This window comes from Paroedura picta, chromosome 12, assembly GCF_049243985.1.
Source record: "Paroedura picta isolate Pp20150507F chromosome 12, Ppicta_v3.0, whole genome shotgun sequence".
Lineage (NCBI taxonomy): Eukaryota > Metazoa > Chordata > Lepidosauria > Squamata > Gekkonidae > Paroedura > Paroedura picta.
In genome coordinates, this window is record NC_135380.1 from 8,643,851 (window position 1) to 8,669,041 (window position 25,191).

General features: G+C 46.7%; 1 long non-coding RNA gene across 2 annotated transcripts in view; it reads right to left on the reverse strand.

The window, feature by feature from the left end:
- LOC143821635 (uncharacterized) overlaps window positions 1-11,008 on the reverse strand; it is a 29,206-nt gene extending 18,198 nt beyond the window's left edge. Inside the window, exons 1-2 of one of the 2 annotated variants that reach the window (XR_013225861.1) lie at window positions 10,827-11,008; window positions 2,495-2,560 (exon numbers count right to left, since the gene is read on the reverse strand). This is a non-coding gene — a long non-coding RNA (uncharacterized LOC143821635). Of the gene's footprint in view, window positions 1-2,494; window positions 2,634-10,826 lie in introns of those variants that run through there. The other variant, XR_013225860.1, reaches the window with a different exon arrangement.
- Between the last annotated feature and the right edge of the window lie 14,183 nt (window positions 11,009-25,191).

Sequence of the window (25,191 nt, forward strand, 5' to 3'; positions counted from 1 at the left end):
GCTGGTTGCATGGGGAGGAACAGGGAATCAAACCCAGCTTTCCAGATTAGAGGCACCCGCTCTTAACCACTACACCATTAAAATGAGATGTGTCCTATAAGACACGCATGTGTGAATCAGCCCTTGTGTGTCAGACTGTCAGTAAGATTTGACACACACGAACACGCTCAGCTGAGAAATTACATCTGTCTTCATTGCCTGGCTATGTTACAGAGGCCATTAGATCCAACGTGGGTGTTGGTTTGTTTAATAACTAAAAAAAAATGTTCTAAATCACCCCTAAGATGGCTGGATCGACTTTGTTTGAGCAATAAAAATGAAAGGCGCTCTTGGTTCCAGTCCAAACATGGAGAACTTTTCGCTCCCAGAGGAATCCGATGTGAACAGTTTATGAGCCACTTGAAAAGAGGAGATGGTTAAGCGAAAGGCAGACATCAAATTTCCCCCTGCCTCTGGCCCTTTAAATCTCTGAGCCTAATCCTGCTGCATCGCAGAGCACAGATAGGCACCAGTAGAAATCGGGATGTCGTTCCTGGCTCTTGAGCTGTTTGGGCCTGGGCCCGCATCGGCAGGACTGTGCCCTCCTCCCCACTATCTCCTTACATTCCTGCCATTGGCTCCTGGCAGGAGAGAAATGGGGGGCAGCAATTAACATGAAAGCCCAGAGACCGGGCCTGGAGAATTCCTTCCCGTTGCAAAGCAGCCAGATCAAGGCATGTTCCAATATCCATTAAAGCCAGCAGGAAGAGGTGGCGGCCTGGTTTGAAGAGGGGAAACACGATCCGCTTTTAAGCTGTCTTGTGGGCAAACTGCTATACCGAATAACCATTTGCAGGGCTGAAGAAAGGCAGAGATGCCTTCACAGTCGCAAGGAAGAAATGGGCGAGCATGCACGTGCTTTTGCACACACACAAACGCATAGGGATTCCATTCCGCACACACGCGCACACCCCGGCCCCGGGGAGGGGACTAGCAGGGCAGGTTGGAAGCATCCTGGAGATTTTGGGTGGAAGGGCCCCAGGTGGGTGTGTATACAGCTATGCTTCCCAACTATACTCTGCCTGGTGGTGCCACCTCTGGGGTTTCTCGGAGCAGAGAGAGAGAGATAAAGAGAGAGAGAGAGAGAGATAAAATATTATACGGTTTGCTACAACTTAGTTAGCCCAGTCTAACCCAGTCTGATCAGATCTCAGAACCTAAGTAGGGTTGGTCCCAGTTAGTATTTGGATGGGAGACCACAAAGGAAATGCAGGGTTGTTCCACAAAGGCAGGCATCTATGAATGTCTCTTTTCTTGAAAACCCCATAACGGGTCACCATAAATCAGCAGTATCGAAGTATGGGGGTGGGGGCCATGCAAATAGTCCCCAAGCTCTCTGGAGAAATGACTGGATATAAAATAGACTGATCTTTGTGTGTGGCATTTTTCAATGTGCAAGAGTGATCCTATGTATCTAGTTCATCTTTATGTATCTAGTTCATTATCCCACATGCTAAATAAAGCACTTTCAATCCACCTTCAGGGCACTTGGCAAAGTCCACTTGCAAATGGTCACTGAAGTGGACTGAAACAGCATTATTCAGCATGCATGGAAGCACCCGTTTCTGCAAGCTGAAGAATTAAACTGTTCAATGGACTTAGAAAGACGTAATTCTGTTTGGTGTAGATGGTTCCCCATTGTATCCACAGTACAACCCTGTGAGGTAGGTGACCCCCTGAAAGAGTGATTAGCCCAAGATCTTCTAGATCCTAGATCGAACAATTTAATGACCACCTTACAATTTAATGACCACCTACCAAAGTGCATCACTTTGTTTATTAACTTAATTTATACCCCGCTTGTCTCTCCAACAGGGACCCCCTTGTCTCTCCTTTCCTCCTTGTTCACTTTGCAATGACCCTGAAAGGTGGATCAGATTGAGAACGTTGACTGATACTTGGAGATCACATCCTAAAATGCAGGCAAATTAAGTCGAGGACCACAGCACGCAATCTGGTCCAAGCTAACTGTGGCCAGATAACGGACCCTACGTTCGTTTCTTCTTAGATTGGGTGTACTTTTCTAAATCAGCTCAGTCTTAAACGGCGGCCAATTTATACATCGGCACACATTTAAATCAACAAATCTTTTTTTTTTCAAAAAAGAGCTGCTTGGCAAAAGCTACAGATAACCAAACAACCTGCATAGCAACATGCGCAGAAGTGCAATGCCTGAAATTCCCCACCCTGGACGAAGGAGAAACTCAATCCGCATCTCTGACCTATTTCCACACATAACTCGTTGCTGCAAACAGGGAATTTCAGACTTTTCCATCTGTGTGCAAACCGCTTTCTTTAAGCAGCATTACACATCGGTCTGCTTTTCGCAGGGAGGTGTCCTCAACCCAATTCCCGAGCAGGGACCCTGCCCCCTCGCCCGCTCTCCCATGGCTGTAAGGAAGGTGGCAAGGCCAGTTCCCACGCGGGGATCACACTGTATCAAATGCATACTCACAGCAATAGTGCCAGATCAGTAAAGCGGACGTCTTTCTCCGCTCTCCAAGGGCTGGGAACGGCGAGGCTGTGCCAAAAGCAAGGGAAAGGAATGAGAGAAGAAAGAACTGAAAAATCACGTTCCACTCTCTGTATCAAACTTCCATTTCCCTGGACTGATTTATGGTCACTTGCATAATCGTGGCATTATTTATCAGCAAGAGACCATGTTTGACAAGGAAGCAGGAATGCCCGCCTTAAGGACAATGGGCACTTCTGTATGAAGCATTGGCAGGACTGTCCAAAAAGATCCCCCAGACAATACTGATTTTGATGGACAGATGATCTGATTCAGTATACAGCGTCATGTGTTCATGTGTAGAGCTGAATATCAGCTTCTCAAAAAGGTCAAAACCAAACTGACCATGCTTTAGGATGCTTTGGGCTGATCCTGCGTTGAGCAGGGGGTTGGACTAGATGGCCTGTATGGCCCCTTCCAGCTCTATGATTCTATGATTCTATGACCACTTCAATGAAATAACATAAATCACAAATTTAACGAAACTTAACTCTCTCTCTCTCTCTCTCTCTCTCTCTCTCTCTCTCTCTCTCTGTGTGTGTGTACCTGTGGAAAAATAGGCCCACGCCTCCGGGAATTTACAGTGCAATCCTAACCACATTGCAGGACTCCCTTGAGCAGGGGTAGTCAACCTGTGGTCCTCCAGATGTTCATGGACTACAATTCCCATGAGCCCCTGTCAGCAGAGGCTCATGGGAATTGTAGTCCATGAACATCTGGAGGACCACAGGTTGACTACCCCTGCCCTTGAGGACAGCATGGTAAGCAACGGCAGAAGCGGGTCTCTGTGTGGTTGTGTTTGGGGCATTCTGGTATTTTTGCACACTTAGGGTGGAGAAGGAAATGGTTTGCATTTTCTCGGTTTCTGACTGCCTCGCTGATTGGGACTGCATGGCGTGTTTCATTTCACTCGAGACCTTTTGCCAGCAAATGTTGTTAAGAATAAGCCTATCCTTAAAAAAAATAAATAATCGTCTCCTCTGAGTTTTTTTATCTGATGTCATTTCTGTCCAGCATCCAAGCACTCAAGCAATTTCCCCCTGGAGAGATGGCTGAAATAAATAGCCAAAAGAGGGCGGGGGTGGGTGTGCATAATACCCTATTAAAAATTAATAAAAACCCAAACCCGCACAGCCTTTTTAATAAACTCCAAAGCTGCAAAAACCCCGGGATTGCAGAGGTGCTTTGTGGAACGAGGCCAAAGACAAATCCCAGCTAGGGAGCCTGTTACTTCAGCCTCCACCATAACCTTCCACGTAGCAATTAGCCTGATAATGATAAAAGGCAAGGAATGGAATCAGTAGGTTCCATTTGAATGAATATGGTTGCATAGCCATGACAGCACAAATCGCAAGCCAGCGTTCATAGATGATGCATGCAAATGTATAAGAATTTTGCATTTCTGACAACTTGAGGTCTTTTCTCCCCCTGTAGCCACATTCTCAAATCCACATACTTCTTCAAAAGCATCCTGAAAATTGATTTAAAAGATGTTACTTCTCCTGCAAGGTGTTCCTCTGAACTCTAGATTCCCTTCATAACTGCTTTCCCCCCCACCCCCCATTACAACCAATTCTCAGAGTTGCAGTAACCAAATCTTAACATCTGGATTGTTTGCTTCTAGAGCAGTCGGATGGGGGCTCAGAACATCACTTAGGAGCCGCTTATATTGGAAACTCGGGCTGGATCCAGAGAGATGCTAGAATGCTTCCTGAATTTACTTGTCCAAGGCAGTGGAATCTAGGAGGTGCTAAAATTTTGAAAAATTAAGCCTTAAAGGTACCCCAAGATTCCTGTTTATTTTTTGCTGCAACGCAGTCTTTTGGAATTACTGTGGATTATAACACAAATCATGAGAAGGAAGGACTCCCTGGAGAAGAGCCTAATGCTGGGAGCGATTGAGGGCAAAAGAAGAAGGGGACGACAGAGAATGAGGTGGCTGGATGGAGTAACTCAAGCAGTCAGTGTGAGCTTAAATGGACTCCGGGGAATGGTAGAGGACAGGAAGGCCTGGAGGATCATTGTCCATGGGGTCGCGATGGGTCGGACACGACTTCGCACATAATAACAATAATAACACAAATCTATAGTAGATAAATCCAGCCTCCCAATTCTGTAGTTGATATAGGTAGAAGTTGGGTGGCCCTGATCCAGATAATGCCATAGAGTAACTTCCAAAATAGCCATTTTCTCCAGGGGAACTGATCTCTGATGTCTGGAGATACATTGTAATCCCAGGAGATCTCCAGCCACCACCTGGAGGATGGCAAGCCTACGTTTTCTTCCTTTTAGCATTAGGCAGTGTTGCCACCATGCTTGTGCCTTTATCCCTTCAGTCAGCCAATGCAAAGAGCCGGGTATGATCAATTGCCTTCCCTTCCTCTCCTTTTCCTACCTCTCCTGTGAGATAGGTGAGGCTGAGAGAGCTCTGACAAGTCTGCTCTTTGAGAACAGTACTATCAGGGCTGTGACTGGCCCAAGGTCACCCATGTGGAGGTGCGGGGAATCAAACCCGGCTCGCCAGATTAGAAGCCACCGCTCTTAATCCTTACACCACGCTGGCTGAATCCAGTCTCCATACAGAACCCCCAGAATTTCAGCTCATCTCCAAGATTGTTTGGAAGGTGAACTGTATGGCATTGTATCTCACTGAGATCCCAAATCTCCAGGAGTTTCCCTATTTGGATTTGCCACTAATGCCTCCCTATGCCACACCCGTGGCCAGAGGACTGGGCAACCCTAAGGGTGGGGGAATAACTTGGCAGCCCCAATGTTATCCTGTGTTTATAGGACAGGACAGGAGAGAAATCCCCTTGGGAGGCACTGAACACACAAAGCTGGCCTCCCACACAATCTCTACCCACTGAAGGCTTGCAATTTAAAAGAACTGTAGTGACCCCTTTTGCCAAAGGGGTGGCATAAGAGGCACCAAATAACGCAGGCGATCCCCCCCCCCCCGCCCTCCAAGGACCAACAGGGTCCTCAAGACAGAAAAGAAAATGAGCCGATCTCTCCATCATCCCCTGCAAATGTATTAGCAACAGCTAAAACAGGCGGCGGGAGGGGGGGGGAGGACAAGTTCCTGTTTATTTATGTAGGATGCAGTGTAAGTCCACACAATCCCATTTTAATTATGCTTTGTGTGTGTTTCCTGTGGTGGGATGAAAGGCTTCCCTGCGAATTTCGGCTGTTCTGGCAGGCATCAAAACTCATGATGTGCAGGCCCGACAGAAGCCTTGGGGCTGAACATCGACCAGCGGAGATGACCTGGGATGGAGCAGCTCAAACTCTCCGAGGTTTCACAGACGAAAACACGGACACCCCGATTCTTGTGCAGATGATCCGTGCTCAGTCCTTCCACCTGCAATTAGGCAACCCTAATTTCCCCTCTACAATTGGGTTGCCAGGTCCCCCCTGGCCATGGTAGGGGATGGGGGTGTAGGGTTGCTAAATCCAGGTTGGGAAATTCCAGAAGATTCAGGGATGGAGTCTGGAGAAGACAAGGACCTCAGAGGGGCATGCCATAGAACCTACCCTCCAAAGCCTCCCTTTTCTCCAGGGGAACCAATTTCTGTAGTCCAGATTCTACCAGGAGGCTGGCATCTCTACTTTACCACCAGGTGACCTACCCCATGGTCCACGTTCCTCCATCTTACTTTCCCCAACTTTGGAGGTGGTCGTAGAGAGGGCTCTCTGGAGATGGAGTCTGGTGAGCCTGTCCTGGAGGCCAGGATGTTCCTTGGCATGCTTTGAGACAATAACCTCCTCTGCCAGGGTTCACGAGATTTGCAATTTCCCTTGTTTCCTGAGTCTGTGAATTGTGCCAATACACCCAGGAAATTAGAACCCCCGAGTATTCCAGCAAGAACCCCCCTGAATCCAAGGCCCTTCTGGCCTCCCTCAGGTGTCTCCACCAGAAGCTCTTCCAGGAATCTATGGAAAGCCCAAATTAATTATTCTAATGAGACGGGACAAACTCATCTAACGTTTTTCTGCAACACAGGAGCAAACCAATATTTCCTGTCAGTGCAAAATTATAATCGGCACACCCAAAACCAACCGATGAGTCCACAGAATTCCAGCACTACTTCCACAAATGCCCGGAGATTTGCAGGATAGTGCCTGAGGAGGGTGGGTGTTGGGGAGGATGTGGTATTGCTTCTGGGTTACAGTTGAGATCGTAGTCTTGATTGTCTTCTCCACAGAGGCAGGGAAACATCATAGGCAGAGGCAGAGGTCATTTATTTTGCCCCTGCTCTGCATTTCATAGGGGGTGGGGAATGGGAGCCGGGGGACTAGAAATTCCTTAACATGGGCAAGTAAATGGGAGGCCAACCGAGAAGAGGAAAAACCAGTCCTGGAAGCAGGACTGCCTGGTTGCCTCTTTTGCTTTCATGGTTGGTCTCAAGAAAGTCCTTCACTCCAATGCTGTGCCATCCAATGCCAACTATTCAAAGTCAAAATCAAAGTCAAAAAGGGTGGGATTGGGGGTGGGCATGGCACCCATTATTCACTACTTTGCTTCCAGTAAAAAAAAAACTGGAAGTGACAGTTCATGCAATTGATTCCTGCAGCTACCTCTGTTGCATCCAGGTTTTGGGTTTTTTTCCCCCCAGAAGTGATGTGATGCTATGGTTTTATTTTATTTTTTAAAAAATCTCTTTGGTGAGTAACAGGAGCAAGGGGCAAGAGATCCCCTGCCCCTATCAGGGGGAATGGGACCTCAGTGGACAAGGATTCTGTCTTTCCCCCCTAGAGCTTCCTGCTGATCTCGTAGTCTGGAAAAATTTCATCCAGCTCCAAATCTGGCAGCTCAGCACGCTCTCTAAATGCTTTCTAACTGAGCCGTGTCCCTGCGTTCCCGCCCCCCACTCCCACTGCCCTTTAGAACGAGATGCCTGCAGCTTACGGGACAAGCCAGTCGGCTACCTCACACATCGAGACATTGATGAGATTTCGGTGGAAAGTTGGATGCCTCGCCCTTGGTCCAAACCCCACACACGCCTCAGGCTCAGTGCGAAATGCATCAGCCTTTCAATTCTATATTGCCAACTGAAATTGTCATCTGCACCTCTTCTAGTGCCCTCTGTGGTCCCGGGCGATGTCCCTCCCCAAGCAAAGAATGGGATTTCCCTCTGCCCCTTACGGCCGTGGAACCTCAAAGGTATCCCGAGATGTTCTGTCATCAGCACGTCGTTCCCTGGACAGACTGATCTTTGTCTAAAGGGGAGCTGGTAATTTGATCATTTGAAGAAGAAAAAATTAATCCTTTCTCTCTTACTTCTCCTACTTACGCCGCGCAACGCCAAATCCCTTTTCCAACACGTGCACCAAGGCTGAGCTGAAACGTTAGCACAGAAAACAGGTGATAAATCATGGGGCAATTGATTCAAACCCTTCCAGGGAATGGGAAACACATGGCAAAGCACTTCTAATTAACTGTTTGATATGGCTACAGCCAAGCCAGCTGTGGTTTCCAATGTTTCGAATTTGGCTTGTTCCAGGGCCTTTCTCCATGGAAACTGACGTTTACCGGAAAGCGAGAAAATCCTTCTTTCTAGAGACTTAAAGTCACTCATTACAGTTCAGCTCAACAGTATAGGATTTTTTCTTTAAGAAAAAAAACCTTCTCCTCTATCCCGGACTTCTTTCAAGAAAGTGTGCTTTTATCCACTTGGGGAAATGAACCCATCTAAGCCATCCTTCTATCGTATCAGCAAATCTCCATTTGTTTGTGTGAGTGCTTGATGGATTACAAATGCCACGGGTGTTCATCAATTAAGGAGGTTCATCAACTAAAGCAATTCCGCAGGGAACTTTTCCGCCAGTCATTTGACTGAGATTGGCTGGATTCAGCAGCACCCACTGGGCCCCTGAGCCTCCCTCCCAGGAATCCATGTATGCGAATCTAAACCATGGACCTGTTTGGTTACCATTCTGTTCAACTGTTCAACTAGAAGTAGTTAACTTCTCTGACTGTTATTGTTACTACTGTTATATTCCAGCTTATTGACAAAATTGAGTTCATTGTATAGTACCCTTCATTCCATGTATGCCATCCTGAGCCTCAGGGGAGGGCGGTATATAAATGTAATAAACAGACAGACAGACAGACAGACAGACAGACAGACAGATAAAAGAATGGCTCAGTAGACATGAACGTCTATTTTCAACTAATCATCTTGAAGAATCCCGCACCCTATTCCAAGTCAGGACAAGAGGTCAGTTCATCTCTTCCACAGATGTAACACTGCAGCTTGGGAAACAGACTGAGATCCTAGACCTATGTACAAGATTTTCTGGTTCCCAGATTGTATCTAATCAATGAACAGACTTAAGGTCCAATCATGGGCCTCCGTTAAGGGCCAGTCGTGCATCTTGGAGGGAATCATAACTGTATATGAGTTCCCCACTTATGGTTATTTGAGTTCAATATTTTCTGGTTCCAGAAAAGTTGTTGGTTGTTTAAGCCGAGTAACTGTGTCTTACTCAATCTACAGATTTAAGAATCCCCACTACCTCTTCTGAAAATACCAGTGATACCCACAGGGTCAACAAGGTTGCCTTAAAGCAGGGGTAGTCAACCTGTGGTCCTCCAGATGTCCATGGACTACAATTCCCATGAGCCCCTGCCAGCAAATACAGATCTCTGAGTTCCTAAAGAAGAGGGCATGATTGTGGGAACTGTGAAAGACTTTGGCAGAGACTTAAGCCTTAAGCCTGAAACACATATGCGCCCTCAGAGGGCACCTATCAAATAACTTCCATGAGCTTACATTCATAGGTGTGGCACACCATTCCTTGCTCTCCCCCAGACAGGCGTTTGTGTAACCTGAGTCCCGCTCGCTATTTCCCTAAGCCATTACGTTTCAAATACCAATGGCAGAGATGTATTCTCATTTGAATTGCTGTAAACAATGAGCCATGTTGCGAGGCAGGGAGAGCGGGAACGAAAGCTTGATCCTGTCCAGATTGCTTGGAGAAGCTGGGCAGTTCATTTAGGTCCTTTTCATCCTCCAAAAGACGGACATTGCGGGCACATGGACGTTTGGCAGGCTGCTCTCCAACAACACATGTGCCAAATTGCCGAAGGAAAGTTCTGGTAATCTGCTGTAGTCAAAAGGTCATGCAGTACTTTAAGGCAGGGGTGGTCAACCTGTGGTCCTCCAGATGTCCATGGCCTACAATTCCCATGAGGCCCTGCCAGCGTTTGCTGGCAGGGGCTCATGGGAATTATAGGCCATGGACCTCTGGAGGACCACAAGTTGACTACCCATGCCTTAAGGAATAAAAATATGCATATGGTCTTTGATGCACAGACCTGGATGGCCCAGTGTCATAAGATCTCGGGAGCTAAGCATGGTTGGCTGTGGTAACTATTTGGATAGTAGACCAGCAAGGGAGATCGCCTCCTTCCCAAGATACTTTAGATCTAGTGAGCAAAACCTGCTCAAGATCCTCAGCCCCAAAGTGGTCTAACCGAGGCCAGGGCTTTTGCGGCCTTGGCCCCATTCTGATAAAACACTCCGCCTAATAAGATCAGGGCCCTGCCGGACCATAGAGAGTTCTGTAGGCCCTGCAAGACAGACCTACCAGGCCTAGCGTTGAGGCCAAGAAACATCATCAAAATTCTGGCCTCCCTACCTAGAGGAGCCAACCTACAGGCTAACACCTACCACTGACTATGCACTGTTTGTGCCCCTCTCTCTCTTCAGACATTGCTTTAGGATGCTTAGGGTTAATCCTGTGTTGAGCAGGGGGATGGACTAGATGGCCTGTATGGCCCCTTCCAACTCTATGATTCTATGATTCTATGATTCTGCCACAGACAAGTGAGCCCCGCCCACCTCCGCCAAGGCATTTTCTAGCAACAAATTATATTCCAATTAACTTTTTTTTTAAATTAAATTTAATTTTGTTTTGTTCAGTTTTCCATACGGGCTTTTCTCCTGAGTCCCCGATCTGAGCATCTGGAGGAAGCCGTCCTGTTTCCACTAATTCAAGCGGATTGGCAGGGAACGAGGGAGTTGCGTTTTACTGGAAGAAGGCTGTTTGATCCTTCTCAGAATCCTACGAATTTTGGAGGGAAATATTATTGTTCAGAAGTGAATTCCACAGCGAACGGAGAAAACGGGCCAGTTTCTTTATTTTTTTTTTAAGAACCAAAAAAATCCTTCACAGCCATTTGTAAAGATTATTTACCCCTGATGGAGATTTTCAGTTTTTACACATTACAGGCATTGGGAGACTCTTAAGCATTATAAATATTACTGACCAATTTTCAGTGGAGGGGAGGAAAGGCGATCAAAGTGTTCATGGCCGGCACACGGAGAACTCAGACTCCTGTCCTTTGCCTGCGGCTGACGAGGAAGAACAGTTTTTGCTATCCTGGCGCCTCTCTGCATCACGGTCCTGATGGAGACATGGGTGATATTTTATGCCCCACTTGCTGGCTTCCCAGAATCATCTGACTGGCTGCTTAGAAACAGGATGAGGGCCTCAATGCACCCAGGGTCTGATCCTTCTGCACTGTCTTCTTGCCTAAATCCCATGCCAAAAAGAGGGGAGGGGACTGAACTTGCTTCCTCCTTCCCTCCCTCCATCCCTCCTTCTCTGGGAGAGCAGGTGCTGGAAGATAACCTTCCGAAACGGGTCGGATTCTCTCTGGGAGCCATTCCCACTGGCTTCTGGGAGGTTTTGCATTGCTCAGCCACCCTGGCATGGGTGGGCGGAAGGGAGGGAACGGGGAAGTGTGATAATGCCGGAATGTGGCTTGTCTCCTTTGCTCTTCGAGGACTTGGTTCGGAGAGCAGACTGAGATGCTGATAGAATGCCTGGGAGATGAGGCTGCTGAGGAAGCCACACCTTGACCAAGCCCTTTTGAAAATTCACACGTTCCTCTACATTAGTGTTTGTCCTGGAAGGGAAAGTAACATCCTTAATTTCCGCCTTTTTTTTTTGGAAAAAAAAAAACAAGGCTAATAAAGTTTTGGACGGGGATTTCGTTAGAGGATACCAGGGCAGGGAAGGTTAAACCACCTTTTCCCTCCATGCATAGCCCGAAATTTCAATAGGGGCATGCCTGGCTATAATAATTTTTAAAAACACACACTAGCATAAAACCTCAGTCGCAGAGTAGCAAATGCCACAGCAAAACAAGCCATTTTTTTAATTTAATTTTTATTATTAATAGAAAAAAAAAGAAAAATGATATGTTACATATATAAAAAAACCAAACAAAAATATAGAAATACAAGAAATCTCCCCCAAATAAATTTGGTAGTATTGGTTCACCATCGTTCACCCTTAAATCTATTTACTGGGAAATTCCAGGTAATAATGCCATTGTTCTTGAGCAAAACAAGCTATTGAATCCAAAAAGCACTCCCCACCCCCAGCCAGTGACAAAATATACTGATTATTATTTAAATTATTTACTTCTTCTCCTTTCTCCCTAGTTTCTGCTGTCTTACATTCGAATTTTATTGTATGCACCTGCACACCTTGTCATAGGTTCTGACATGACTGTTTGTGCTTCTTGTGCTCTTTCTAAGCAAGATCAGCCAACCCAGGGCTAGCCATGGGCATCATCAGGATGTCTTCAGAACCCCTCTTTGCTCTGTCTGACACATCTTAGTATGCCCAAAAGCAAACAAAATCGACAGGCAAAAAGTGGTATCTTCTCGAAATTTATTCAATGCAGTCCTAGGTTATTTAAATGTTTTTGCAACCGGAACGGGGTCCCGGGTATTCGATCCCGCTTTCTGTTACTTCTTCAGCGGTTGCAATTCTAGTCTTAATATAAAGATATTTAACATCACCAATATTAATTTCAACTATAAAGGTAAAGCATATCCCATTGGCAATAGCTCTTCGGTAAAGGGGGCACTTCTTCAATTGAACTGGTGATGTAAAATCTTTATATTAAGACTATAATTGCTACCACTGAAGAAGTAACAGAAAGCGGGATTGAATACCCGGGACCCCGTTCCGGTTGCAAAAACATTTAAATAACCTAGGACTGCATTGAATAAATTACAAGAAGATTCCACTTTTTTGCCTGTTGGTTCCGTTTGCTTTCGGGTATATTTCCACGAGAAAACAACAGTGTTTCTTTATATGACACATCTTAGTGGCAAGTGCTCCCTGAAACGCCCAAACGAATGAACTAACTAACGGGCTGGGTATAGAATTTAGGTAGCAGATCCTCATTTCCCCCAAGCAGTGATTTAGTCTCCTTCAAAGGGGAGCGAGGAGTGACTGAGGATATTTTGGTGACATCTGTTTGTTTACAAATACACCCGAGCTGAGCAAAGGGAGCCGATGAGCACAAGGGCAAGCCTCAGACGCTCAATGCGACTCAGACACATGATGCAAGCCTACAAAGAAACCGCAGTTCCCCGAAAAACAAACAGCCTGCTCCAGCCTTCGAGCTTGTTGCAAAAACTTAGACTTCTGTCTCTTCTGCTGGTGACAGTCCAAATCCCAAAAAGGCTTTGTTCCAGCTGTCACTCAAGCAGCGGCAGGGGTGTCCTCTAGTTAGTAGCCAATGACCAGCAAAAGCCATTGAGGAAACACCTTTAGCTGTTTGATACATGACAGAGCATGGGGTGGGTGAGGGAGATCACCTTCTTCTTTGGTGGCCAAGCCATAAATAATCCTGCATTGAGCAGGGGTTTGGATTAGATGGCCTGTGTGGCCCCTTCCAACTCTATGATTCTAAGAACAGGATTGCCAACACTGAAGACTTGGGGGGAAGGGGAGGGACATCAACAGTATACAATGTCATGGAGTCCACTATTCAACACAACCATTTTCTTCGGGGTAACTGAGGTTAGGGGCCTTGACTTGGTGGTAAACATCTGCTTGGCATGCAGAAGGTCCTAGGTTCAATCCATGGCATCTCCAGTTAAAAAGGACCAAAGAGGAGGTGATATGAAAATCCAAGGAGAGTCTGAGTAGGCAATACTGACCCTGATGGACCAAGGGTCTGGTTGGTATATGACAGCTTCATACGTTGTAATAGTGGGAGATTTCCATGTGCTACATGGAGTCTGGTAACCCTAGTAAAGAACTGATACCACGGGTGCCCAAGCGTGCCTCTTCAGATATCCATAGACTACAATGACCATGAGTCCCTGACAGCATTTCCTAGCAGGGGCCCCCTGGGAATTGTAGTCCATGGACATCTGAAGAGACACAATTGGGCCCCCCTGATCCTTTCTTTATAGTTCAGTTTAATGACAGAATCCAATTTTCCTGAAGTCTACAGCACCCTAGTTTATACTCAGGGATTTCACAAAAGGAAGAAACGACCCCTCATGGTAAGGTCTTCTGCTCCAGGTTGTTTATAATGTAACATCTTCTGAGGAAACATGTGTTGTCACCTCCACGCCCCTACAGCGTGTAATTTTCACATGAATGCACAAACATCCACTTTCAGATGAAGACTTGTTATGAGGAGTCTTTTCCTTGGATCGGGCAGCTCAAGGGAGCTTTGAAATGACACTGAAGTCTGGCCTGTTGGTGGGAGTCCCACACCAAGGGAGGCAAGGAAACCCTGTCTGTCTTACTGAGGCCCCATTGACACATTCTAAAAAATCTGCCTGGCCATGGGGTTGCCAGCTCTGGGCTGGAAAAAACCTGGAGACTTTGGGGGTGGAGCTAGGAGTGGGTGGATTTTGGGGCAGGAAGGGACCTCAGTGGAGTATAATACTATGGTGTCCGTCTTCCAAATGAGCCATTTTCTCCCGGGGAATGGATCTCTTTAGTCTGGACACGAGCTATAATTCCAGGATATTCCCAGCTCCCACCTGCGGACTGCCATCCCAACCTGGCCACCATACTGACTTTTGATTTGGCCTGTGCCTGGAGCTTTTGCCTGCTCTGCTTCTTGGGAAATCCATCCTTACCCATCTGCTCCTCAGGCAGCCCGAGAACAGACCAGCAAGAGGAAGCCTGATCTCTGCAGAAGAGAAGACTCCACTGGTAAGAATTCTCATTAAGAAAGGAGTGTGAGGTTCTGATGCTGATTTATTGCCCAAAGAAACAAATCAGCACTTCTCACGGACCAGGGCTGTGCATCTCTCCCCGTGATTTATGGAGCGCATATTACCAAGCCACAAGCTGCTTCCAGAGAGATCTGTGGAGCGAGCTTAACAACAAAGCAGCTGACTTACAGAAGAAGGAAACAGTTTTATGTCCCTCTCCAATGGATTCTCAAAGTCTGGCCATAAAGGCGAACAAACCCCTCCTTGAAAACAATGCGATTTTTGATTTCACATATGGGGTAGACATGATGCGGCTGATCTGCATATGGGAGGGGGGAGCTTTGAAGTTTTACGACCAGCTTTGTACGTGTTGCAGACGTGAGCATAGCTGGGCTCTGAGAGGTTTGCCAACCTTCTGGTTTTGACTGGAGATCTCCTGGGACTACAACTCATCTCCAAGCGACAGAGATCAGCTGGAGGAGATGGCTGCTTTGGAAGGTGGGCAGTATGGCATTAGACCCCATTGAAGTTCTTCCCTTCTCTGAGCCACACACACTCCTGGCTCCATCCCCCAAAACTTCCAGAGATTTCTCAACCCACTCAGAGAGAGCCCACCCAAGCTGCATTCTGCTTAAGTTCTGCTGTCACTCTTTGAAACTATTATTGTGCATTGTGCATTGTCCACTGGAGATGGCCCACTTCATGCATATGTTTTTATCAATGCTGGAACATGATTAGAACTGAGCTGAAAGGGGGTCCCCTCTTCTAGCTGAAAGGTATCCACCCATGAAAAGCTCTCCATCCCCTTCCTCAGGAGGTGGTGGGTTCTCCATCTTTGGACATTTTTAAACAGAGGCTGGATAGCCATCTGACGGAGAGGCTGGTTCTGTGAAGGCAAAGGGGTGACAGATTACAGTAGATGAGTGATTGGGATGTGAGTGTCCTGCAAAGTGCAGGGGGTTGGACTAGATGACCCATGAGGTCCCTTCCAACTCTATGATTCTGTGATTCATTATGAAACTTCTTCAGCTTTGTAACATTCTATTTTGTTGGGGTCTAATGCCATAGAGTCCATCTTCCAAAGCGGCCATTTTCTCTGTCTCCTGGAGATGAGTTGTAAGAGCAGAAGACCTTCAGCCACCACCTGGACGTTGGCGCCCCTACCACAACTGCGTCTGGTGACTCTTTAGCTGGTGGTACCAGGGACTGCCGCTAGGTCCTCCTGCATACAAAACACACACCGTCCCATTGAGCCGCTTGTGTGGGAATCCTTCAGCACAGACAAAAGACCGCCAGCCAGTGCCCCGGGTTTCTGAGGACAGATCCACCAGAAGAGAACTGTGAGACAAAAACTCAAGGACCAGTGAGAAGCAGGAATGTATTTTTGGGAAATAACGCGTGCCCCAGCTTGCCAGGAAAAACGACATTGTCCTTTGGGACACGCTGCCTTTCGTGTAATTAGCTCATTTCCCATCAGCAGGAGAGGAAGCCAGCGCCGATGCTAACCGAGTGTTTGGAGTGAGGCCTGCCAAGTGACAGAAAAGAGCGCAGGGCGAGGAGGGAGAAAGCGTGTGTGGTTAAAGGAACATGGCTCCGTGGTCCCAGGCCCCTCAAGAATAATCCCCCCAGCATTCGCAGCCTCGCAGTCATTCCTCACGGCCACGCAAGGAGCCCTGTGAAGAGCACGGAGAGCAGGTGCTGGAAACTCTTTATAGGACTTAGGAAAAGATGAGGTTTCTGGCAGGTTCTTGGAGCCACTCGGTTTGGCCAGGGGCTCTGCTGTGTAAACTGTGGGATTAGAGCAATAAAAAGAGGCCACACCAACAACATGGAACTGAAGCCAGAGCGGGCGACTGGCTTCAGGGGATTTGCTTTTGACTGTGACAGGCTGTGGGTGGTGAGCACTCTGTGAGGGACAGAGGGAGGGCAAGGATGGAGGGGGGGGGGGAAATGGGCCTTCTCCATGCCTCCATTACAGCCAGCATGGTGTAGTGGTTAAGTGTGGCCGATTCTAAGCTGGAGAGCTGGGTTTGATTCCCTGCTCTGCCACGGGCAGCCGGGTGACCTTGGGCTAGTCACAGTTCTCTCATAAAGCAGTTCTCTCAGAGCTCTCTCAGCCCCACCTACCTCACAGCGTATGTAGCCCACACGTTTGTTGGTGCTCCCCAAATCTCTGATTACTCAGGTACACTTCTTAATGGCTTACCATCTTCACTTCACTAACAAAATGCTTATTTTTCAGAGCACACAAGAGGAAGAATTGTCTACCGGCAGAGAATAGGACCCTCTGTGTTTCTGAACTAAACACTTTTCTGATTTTCTGATTAAAAGACTAGTCCAGAGCAATGACTCATACAGAGATTCAACGGGCATCTTCTCCATGGGTTTCTGTATGTTTGCAGCCAGAACGACTGCCTGACCAAGTCAAACCTGATTGCTAGAAAAAGTACGAATCTGAAGCAGAATACATTGGAAAGGACGCAAGACCATAACATAAATCATGCAGAGACATTGTGCATAGCTGTTGTACAGATGGGTGCATGGGGAACCTCTAATTATTTAATGAATTCATTTCTCACAGCCGACTAGTATATGTAGTAAGCCGCATTTGGAAATCACTATACTAACTAAAGAGATTCTCTGGAGTTTTCCAAAACCACAACTGACCCAGACAAAGAATAGACATGATTTAGAATCATAGGACTTACGTTATTCTGGAAACTAATATGCTTGGATAAACCTCACGCTTAGAGCTACGAGATGGAATGTACCAAGCCATTACATTCTAATTACAATTCTCCAGAACAGGCCCGGTTTTGCTCTTTAATACAAATCTCAATTGCAAATGAAAGCAAAACAAATATTAATCAGCCCCCCCCCATCCACCTCAACATTTGGGCTTTAATTAAAACTGACATTTATTGGCTGCCAAATCTCTCAGCCCAGTCTGCTTGCCCCAAGCTGACTTAGGACCCTGGTTGGTGTTTTCCATGATCAATGTTCCATGTTTTCTGTTTTCGAGGAAACAGAGAACAGCCTGACTGAAGCCAGCTTGGTGTAGTGGTTAGGAGTGCAGACTTCTAATTTGGCGAGCAGGGTTTGAATCTGTGCTCCCCCACATGCAGCCAGCTGGGTGACCTTGGGCTCACCACAGCCCTGAGAAAACTGCCCTGACCGAGCAGGAATATCAGGGCTCTCTCAACCTCACCGACCCCACAGGGTGTCTGTTGTGGGGAGAGGAAAGGAAAGGAGATTGTAAGCCACTTTGAGACTCCTTTGGGTAGTGAAAAGCGGCATATAAGAACCTACTACTACTACTACTACTACTACTACTACTACTACTACTACTTCTTCTTCTTCTTCTTCTTCTTCTTCTTCTTCTTCTTCTTCTTCTTCTTCTTCTTCTTCTTCTTCTTCTTCTTCTTCTTCTTCTTCTTCTTCTTCTTCTTCTTCTTCTTCTTCTTCTTCAGCAGGTTGCATTGCACCAGGCTGACGTTTTGGCTTTGTATCAGAATTTGGTTCAGATTGTGGTTCTAGGCAGCACAGACAGCAGTCCTAAATATGGACAGCTCCAGTCTTTAATCCCTTTTCTGCTATGAACTGAAGAAGCCTTCCTTTCACTGAAAACAACTGAGCTCCTAAGCAAATGAAAGAAAGGTAGACTAGAGACAGAATTCTGTTTATGCAAGAAGCTTGGTGTAGTTAAGAGCTGCAGCTTCTCATCTGTTGAGCCGGGTTTGATATCCCGCTCCCCCACATGCAGCCAGCTGGGTGACCTTGGTCTTGTCACAACATTGGTAGAGCTGTTCTGATGGAGCAGGAATCTCAGGGCTCTCTCAGCCTCACCTCCCTCACAGGGTGTCTGTTGTGGGGAGAGGAAAGGGAAGGCAAATATAAGCCGCTTTGAGACTCCTTCGGGTAGAGAAAAGCAGCATATAAGAACCAACTCTTCTTCTTCTACTTGTACAAAGTATGTTTGGAAGATTTGCAGAAATTGACAGTTTCTTTTAATGATGTTGGCTGTTTCCACTGGGTGACTTTAAATGATATCCTTTCATTTGATTAGGTTCAGCAAACCATAAAATACTTGAGCGATCGAGACACGTTGGGGAATGACGTATAATGCTTGGGCCAGTTCTGCAACCTGAAGACTTTTGCTGAAAGCAGGGGTAGTCAAACTGCGGCCCTCCAGATGTCCATGGACTACAATTCCCATGAGCCCCTGCCAGCGGCAGGGGCTCATGGGAATTGTAGTCCATGGACATCTGGAGGGCCGCAGTTTGACTACCCCTGGTTGAAAGTGCTCCAATAGATGAAGACTTGGAAAGTATGCCAGCTACAAAAGTGCTACAACAAAGTATGCCATTCTCGGTGGCTTAAAGCAGCACCGTTTTTCTTCTGCATTCCAGGCCATAATGCAAATGTTGAGATAATATTTTCTTTCATGAACGCCCCGTGGACAGATGAAAGGAACAGATTTGCCAGATTTGTCCAAAAGGGTGTTCTGTTACTGCAATATAACCCACGTGACTATTCATGCCTTCATTTCTGCAAATGCCTCCTTGAACAACCGACTCTACTTAGAGAGATAAAATCCTGACCGAAGGAAAGGATGAGGCAAGGCTGAGAGTTGCCAGCCTCCAGGTGGGGCCTGGAGATCTCCCAGAATTACAACCTCTCTCTAGAAAGCAGAGATCTGTTCCCCTGGAGGACACGGCTGCTTTGGGTGATGAACTTTATTCCCCTTGGAGGTTCCTCCCTGCCCCAAATGTTGCCCTCTCCAAGATCCACTCCCATATCTCCAGGAATTTCTTTACATGCAGTTGGCAAATCCAAGTGTGGACAGAGCATGGGATCTAGAATTCAGGTCCTTTCTACTCTCATGGATATTACTGGTAGAATCACAGAGTTTGGGACCTAGTCCAACCCCTGCAGAATGAAGGAAACTCATAGCTGTCTGTCCACCCACAGTGACCTCAATTTCATGTCAAGATGATGCCCACCCACCCCAAAAATAATGCTGCTCCCCCTCAATTCCTGGCTGGCAGTGAGCTATGGTGGGGTGAGGGTTGATTTTTACCACTATGATTTATAAGTTTTTGTATGCTGTTTTAATGGGAATTTATTGGGAGGGGGTGTTATTTTAATTGGGCATCAATTTTTTAACCTGCCACAAGCCTCATGTTGAGAGTGGTGGGAAATCAATCAATCAATAAAATATAAATAATTTAAAAAGAACAGAATCCCTGGCCAGTCTGGCCTGGAAGAAATTCACCTCCCCATCCCAAAGTGGTCATCGGCATGTCCCAGGGCGTGCAACAAAGGGCCACAAGAACCAAGCACTGATACAATCCCTTCTGCCCACCCACTCACAACCTGCCTGTGTTCACATGATCAGTTCACAAAACCCTGGTTGAGAAAGCCTGGCCTAAAGTATCCATGATAAGTATCTCTCCAGCCGCGGCTTAAGGATTGCCAATGAGGGAGAACTCACCACCTCAACCGTTTATGCACTGGAGGTTTTAGGCCAAGCTGCAGGCTGAAGTTTTAGTTGTGGCAGGTTGGCCCACCTCTTCCTGTACCCGCATGGGGGAGCATTTGCCCTGGGGTGCATCATCTGCCCCAGAGTTGTGCTCCTGTATGGGAGCTGGGAGCCTCTTGTGGCGCAGGGTGGTAAGGCAGCAGAAATGCTGTCTGAAGCTGTCTGCCCATGAGGCTGGGAGTTCAATCCCAGCAGCCGGCTCAAGGTTGACTCAGCCTTCCATCCTTCCGAGGTCGGTAAAATGAGTACCCAGCTTGCTGGGGGGTAAATGGTAATGACTGGGGAAGGCACTGGCAAACCACCCCGTATTGAGTCTGCCATGAAAACGCTGGAGGGCGTCACCCCAAGGGTCAGACATGACCCAGTGCTTGCACAGGGGATACCTTTACCTTTATGGGAGCTGGGGTAGTGAAGTTTCCAGTGCATAAACGGTCCTCCTCAGGCAGCCAATTCGACTGCTGAACTGCTCTGACTGTGAATCTAGCTGCTATAGATAATAATTGTTAAAAGCAATCTATTTTCCCCAAAGGGTCCACAGGCTAGCAGCAGATCATTAAATACAGTTTTAAAAGATGGAATGTGGAAAGCCACTGGACGCTTATGGCTGACAATGAAGAGGGGAACTTGGAATTCACGCAAAACCTTCAGTCTCTCTGACCTGCTCTGACTCTTCATACCAGCATTTCATGTCGCTATATAATAGACTGCTGGCCATTCTTTGCAGACAATAGGCAATTGCCTAGCGGGGGAGCTGTGACCGGTTCTGAAAGCTCCTTTGACACAGGGCAGGGCGCCGAATGGCCCATCCAAAACGTTGCTCACAATGAATTAATTGTATGTTACCGAGCATCACAACGGCACTGCTGCAAGACTGGAGGTCCAGGCAAGGAAAAGGTCTCGGAGGTTAGAAAGGATCAGACATTGGCTTCTTTCTCCTTGCAGGAACTGGGATGCCCAATAAAATATTCAAAAGGTATAGGGGTTGGGCTTTCATAAAAATATTCCTCTTCTACCGTCATGCATGAAAAGCAGCCTGCATTAGGACCAGAAAGGAAAGGGAAATTGAGAACAAAAGTTGCATCTGAAATTTGGAAATGTCAAGTATCACGCGGTTATATGTTTGACACTGGGGTGGCTATCTTCATGAGATGCTTATTCTCAACAGTTTCAGGGGCAGAGGTTATGTGTCATTCATTAGTTGGCTTTTGGGCATCTACTCTGCTCCCTGACCTTGCCTGGGTGCCCCCATTCATTCCATACAATGCTAGCCACCATGAAATGAACAAGGAGAGAGAAGGGAGGAGGGGTCTTCTTTCCATCTATAATCAGCCCCAAATGGCATCCCTTGTTTTTAGAGTCGCTCCGGTTCAGTCCAGATGGCCCAGGGAGGAAGGAGTTCATCTTGGATTGAAAGCAGCTCTCAAAAGCAATTGTGATGATAGCCAGTGGGGTACAGTGACTATAGAGTCAGACCAAAACTGGGGAGGTCCAAGTTCAAATTACGACTCTACCAGAAGGCTTACTAGTTGACCTTGAACCAATCAATCCATTTCAGTTTAATTACTACGCCTCAAAGTGTTTTTGTGAGGGTATAACTGAATTCCATAAAGGGGCCATGACTCAGTAGCAGAGCACTGGTTGGGTATGCAGAAGGTTTGCGGTTGCCAGCTCTGGGTTCAGAAATACTTGGAGATTTGAGGGTGGAAACAGAGAGGGTGGAGTTTAGGGAAGGGAGGGAACTCAGTAGAGCAGCCAAACTGTGGCTCTCCAGTTGTCTGTGGACTACAATGACCATGAGCCCCTGCCAGCATGACCAACTCATGAGCTCTTGGGAATTGTAGTCCATGAACATCTGGAGGACCACAGGTTGACTACCCCTGCCCTAAGGGATTTCTATCTTAATATTTAATCTGTACAACTCTTGATTCTAGTCTAGTAATTGCTGTCCAGGCAGTGCCTGCTACCCATGCCCTGCTTTTTTCTCTTCCAGCCCCACTGTAGCTGTCTGGTTTCTCAAACTGCACATATTTTAACCTTGAAGTCGCTCTCGCTTTAAGCAACAACATCTGCCTTGCGTGTGTAAATCCCTTAGTTCCCGGCCATTCAGGCTCCCCTTGTTTACTCCCATCAGGCTTGTTTAAAGTTGGTTTGACAGTAAAACAAATGTCTGGGGGATTGTTAGAGTTCAGACAAATTTGACATTTTCCCAAAAGCTCTGGCTGAGATGTTTTGAAGGGCAAGGCTGGGAGCCAATTCAGTAGAGCAGGTTCACGGTGACCTCTTTTAGTCAAGTGACTTTTCTGGGTTCCTCTTTCCAAGGCCCATGACCTGCTGTCCTGAAATTTAGACTCATTTTTCTACTAATTTTCAGTTCTCGCTTTTGGTTCCACCACTCCACTAACCCTGGTGAAAGTTAAAGTTCAGAGTCAGTTAGAAGTAACAGTTGAGAGTTGACAGTTAACAGGGAGAGACTGGAAGAGGATCAAGAAAGATCTTGAATTGGCCCATCTCTAATAAGTCTGAAGGATATAGCTTTCAAAAGACAGAGATGATCCCTAGCGCCGGTGAATAAGGAAGGAAACTAGAACTTGTGTGACTGTTTCTGCTGTCACCAACCTTAGTGTCTGTTAGACCAAGAAGCTTATGTTATAAGAAAAACTGCCCCAAAATCTCTCTTCTCAATTTTTAAAGACCTGTCCAGATAATAGAGAGTTACTTGTTTGTGAAAAATTATTTGGTATTTATTTATTTTACAAAGTGACCTCTTTCCTGAAGCCTGTTCACCTATTAAATCCTAAACCTGACCACTACCTGACCATTTTGTCTCAAAGTGAAATAAAACAGCTTGTTATTTTTTATTTATCATCAGCCTTTCATGTGACATTATCAAACCAGGACAAAAAGAAGGATGTTAGTTCCTCCTCTCAGTTCCCTAGGCTGGGACAGTTTCAGTTTTGGGCGCCCCAGTTGAAGAGGGATGTAGACAAACTGGACCGTGTCCAGAGGAGGACAACAAAGATGACGAGGGGTTTGGAGACCAAGACGTATGAAGAAAGGTCGGGGGAGCTTGGTCTGTTTAGCCTGGAGAGGAGACGACTGAGAGGGGATTTGATAACCATCTTCAAGTATTTAAAAGGCTGCCATATCAAGGATGGAGCAGAGTTGTTCTCTCTTGCCCTGGAGGGATGGACCAGAACCAATGGGATGAAATTAATTCAAAAGAAATTCCATCTAAACATCAGGAAGAAGTTCCTGACAGTTCGAGCGGTTTTTCACTGGAACAGGCTTCTTCAGGAGGTGGTGGGTTCTCCAACTTTGGACACTTTTAAACAGAGGCTGGATAGCCATCTGACAGAGAGGCTGATTCTGTGAAGGTTCAAGGGTGTGGCAGGTGACAGTGGATGAGAAATAGGGTTGTGAGTGTCCTGCATAGTGCAGGGGATTGGACCCATCAGATCCCTTCCAACTCTATGATTCTATGATTCTAATAGTATATATTCAAATTACTAAATGAAACAGCTAGAGGGGGAAAAAGAAAAAAATATAAAAGGGATTGCTCAGTGATGAACAAGATGAGGGTGGGCAAATACATGGGAAACATCAGGTGGGAGGAGCCTGCCAAAAACAGAGAGAAAGAAAGGTCAAGGGAGGGGTTCAGTGAGTGGAGAAAAGCCTATGAAAGAGAAGCAAGCACCCCTTCAGCTTTGCACATGCAGTTACCCTCAGCTGCAATGCCACACTGCTAATGGCTCATGCTTAGCATTCAGGTCATGAGCAGAGGAAAAACAGCATGGTTTATAATTGTGTGGAGCTTTGAGTAATTAAATTGTATTATCTTTTTAAAAGACATATGTGAAAAATTGAAATGAGAATGGAGAGGGAGAGGAAAATTTCAGGGTTGATTAAAAAAAAACCTTCAAAGAGAGAAAGAGTGAGTGATTCTGAAAGAGAGGAAGGGATGAGCAAAGAAAAGCCTATAAGGAGAGACCAAGTAGAAAATGTGTGTGTGAGGGGAGGGGGGTGAAACCTGTGGAGAAAAAGAAAGGAAAATACAGAGGTAGACTCTCCTACAACTTTTCTGGCTCCCCAGCTTTATGTCTGTCTAACAAAAAGTCAGATGTTGCTACCCTGTTTGACCAAGAAATAGGAGCCCACTGGGGGATATGGACTCAAATGGACTCATCGGCTTCCATTCCATTCCGTGGGTCAACATACACAAACTGTGAGAGGTGTTCCATGGTGCAAGCATGGCTACTGCTGCTCCCCCTGAACCAACACATTTTTAGATAGGTGCCCCCCTCCCCAATCTTGGAAATATGCCTATAGCTGAAAAGCTAAGAAGCTGACAAGACCCCAAAAGAGGGGCAGGCTGGAAGATTTCCATGGCACAATATGCATCGGCACGCCGGGGTGGAGGTGAGATCATGGAGCAAGAGGGGGCTTTGCTAATTGTGGTTAAAACTGGCCAGATTTCAGAAGTTCATTCTTTTGAGGGTCTCTCTGCACAAACGTCTTGGAGATCTGAGGAGGGGAATGAGTGATGATCGCGCATAACTTAGAAGCTGCCGGCTAAGCAATATACACAAGCAGTGGAGAACTGAAGGAGATATGCCAAGAAGGCATGCCAAAGCTACCCAGGGCTGCTAAAACATGCTTTGTGTCGACCTGTTGCAAAGGAAACAACCTTTGACACACTTCCATTGGAGCTCATGGAACAATTTCCCTTTAAACGATGGAGGTTCAGGAGTTAGATCCAGGGGGACGGAAAGGAGACCAAGACTCTAGCTGCCACCATAGAGGTCTGACTCAATATTGCTTGACACATCAGGAGTAAAGCAAGACATCTCTGAAGGTATCTTGCTTCCTCACTGCTCTTGACGAGACTCATTCTCGGCCACTCAAGTTGAACAGTGACCACTAAGTTGGTGTGCAGGGCCAGCTTGTTGCGGTGGTTAAGATCAGCAGCTTCTAATCTGGCAAGCCAGGTTTGATTCCCCGCTCCTCCACATGCAGCCAGTTGGGTGACCTTGGGCTCATCACAACCCTCCTAGAAGCTGTTCTCACAGAGCAATCTCTCTCAGAGCTCTCTCAGCCTCACCTACCTCACA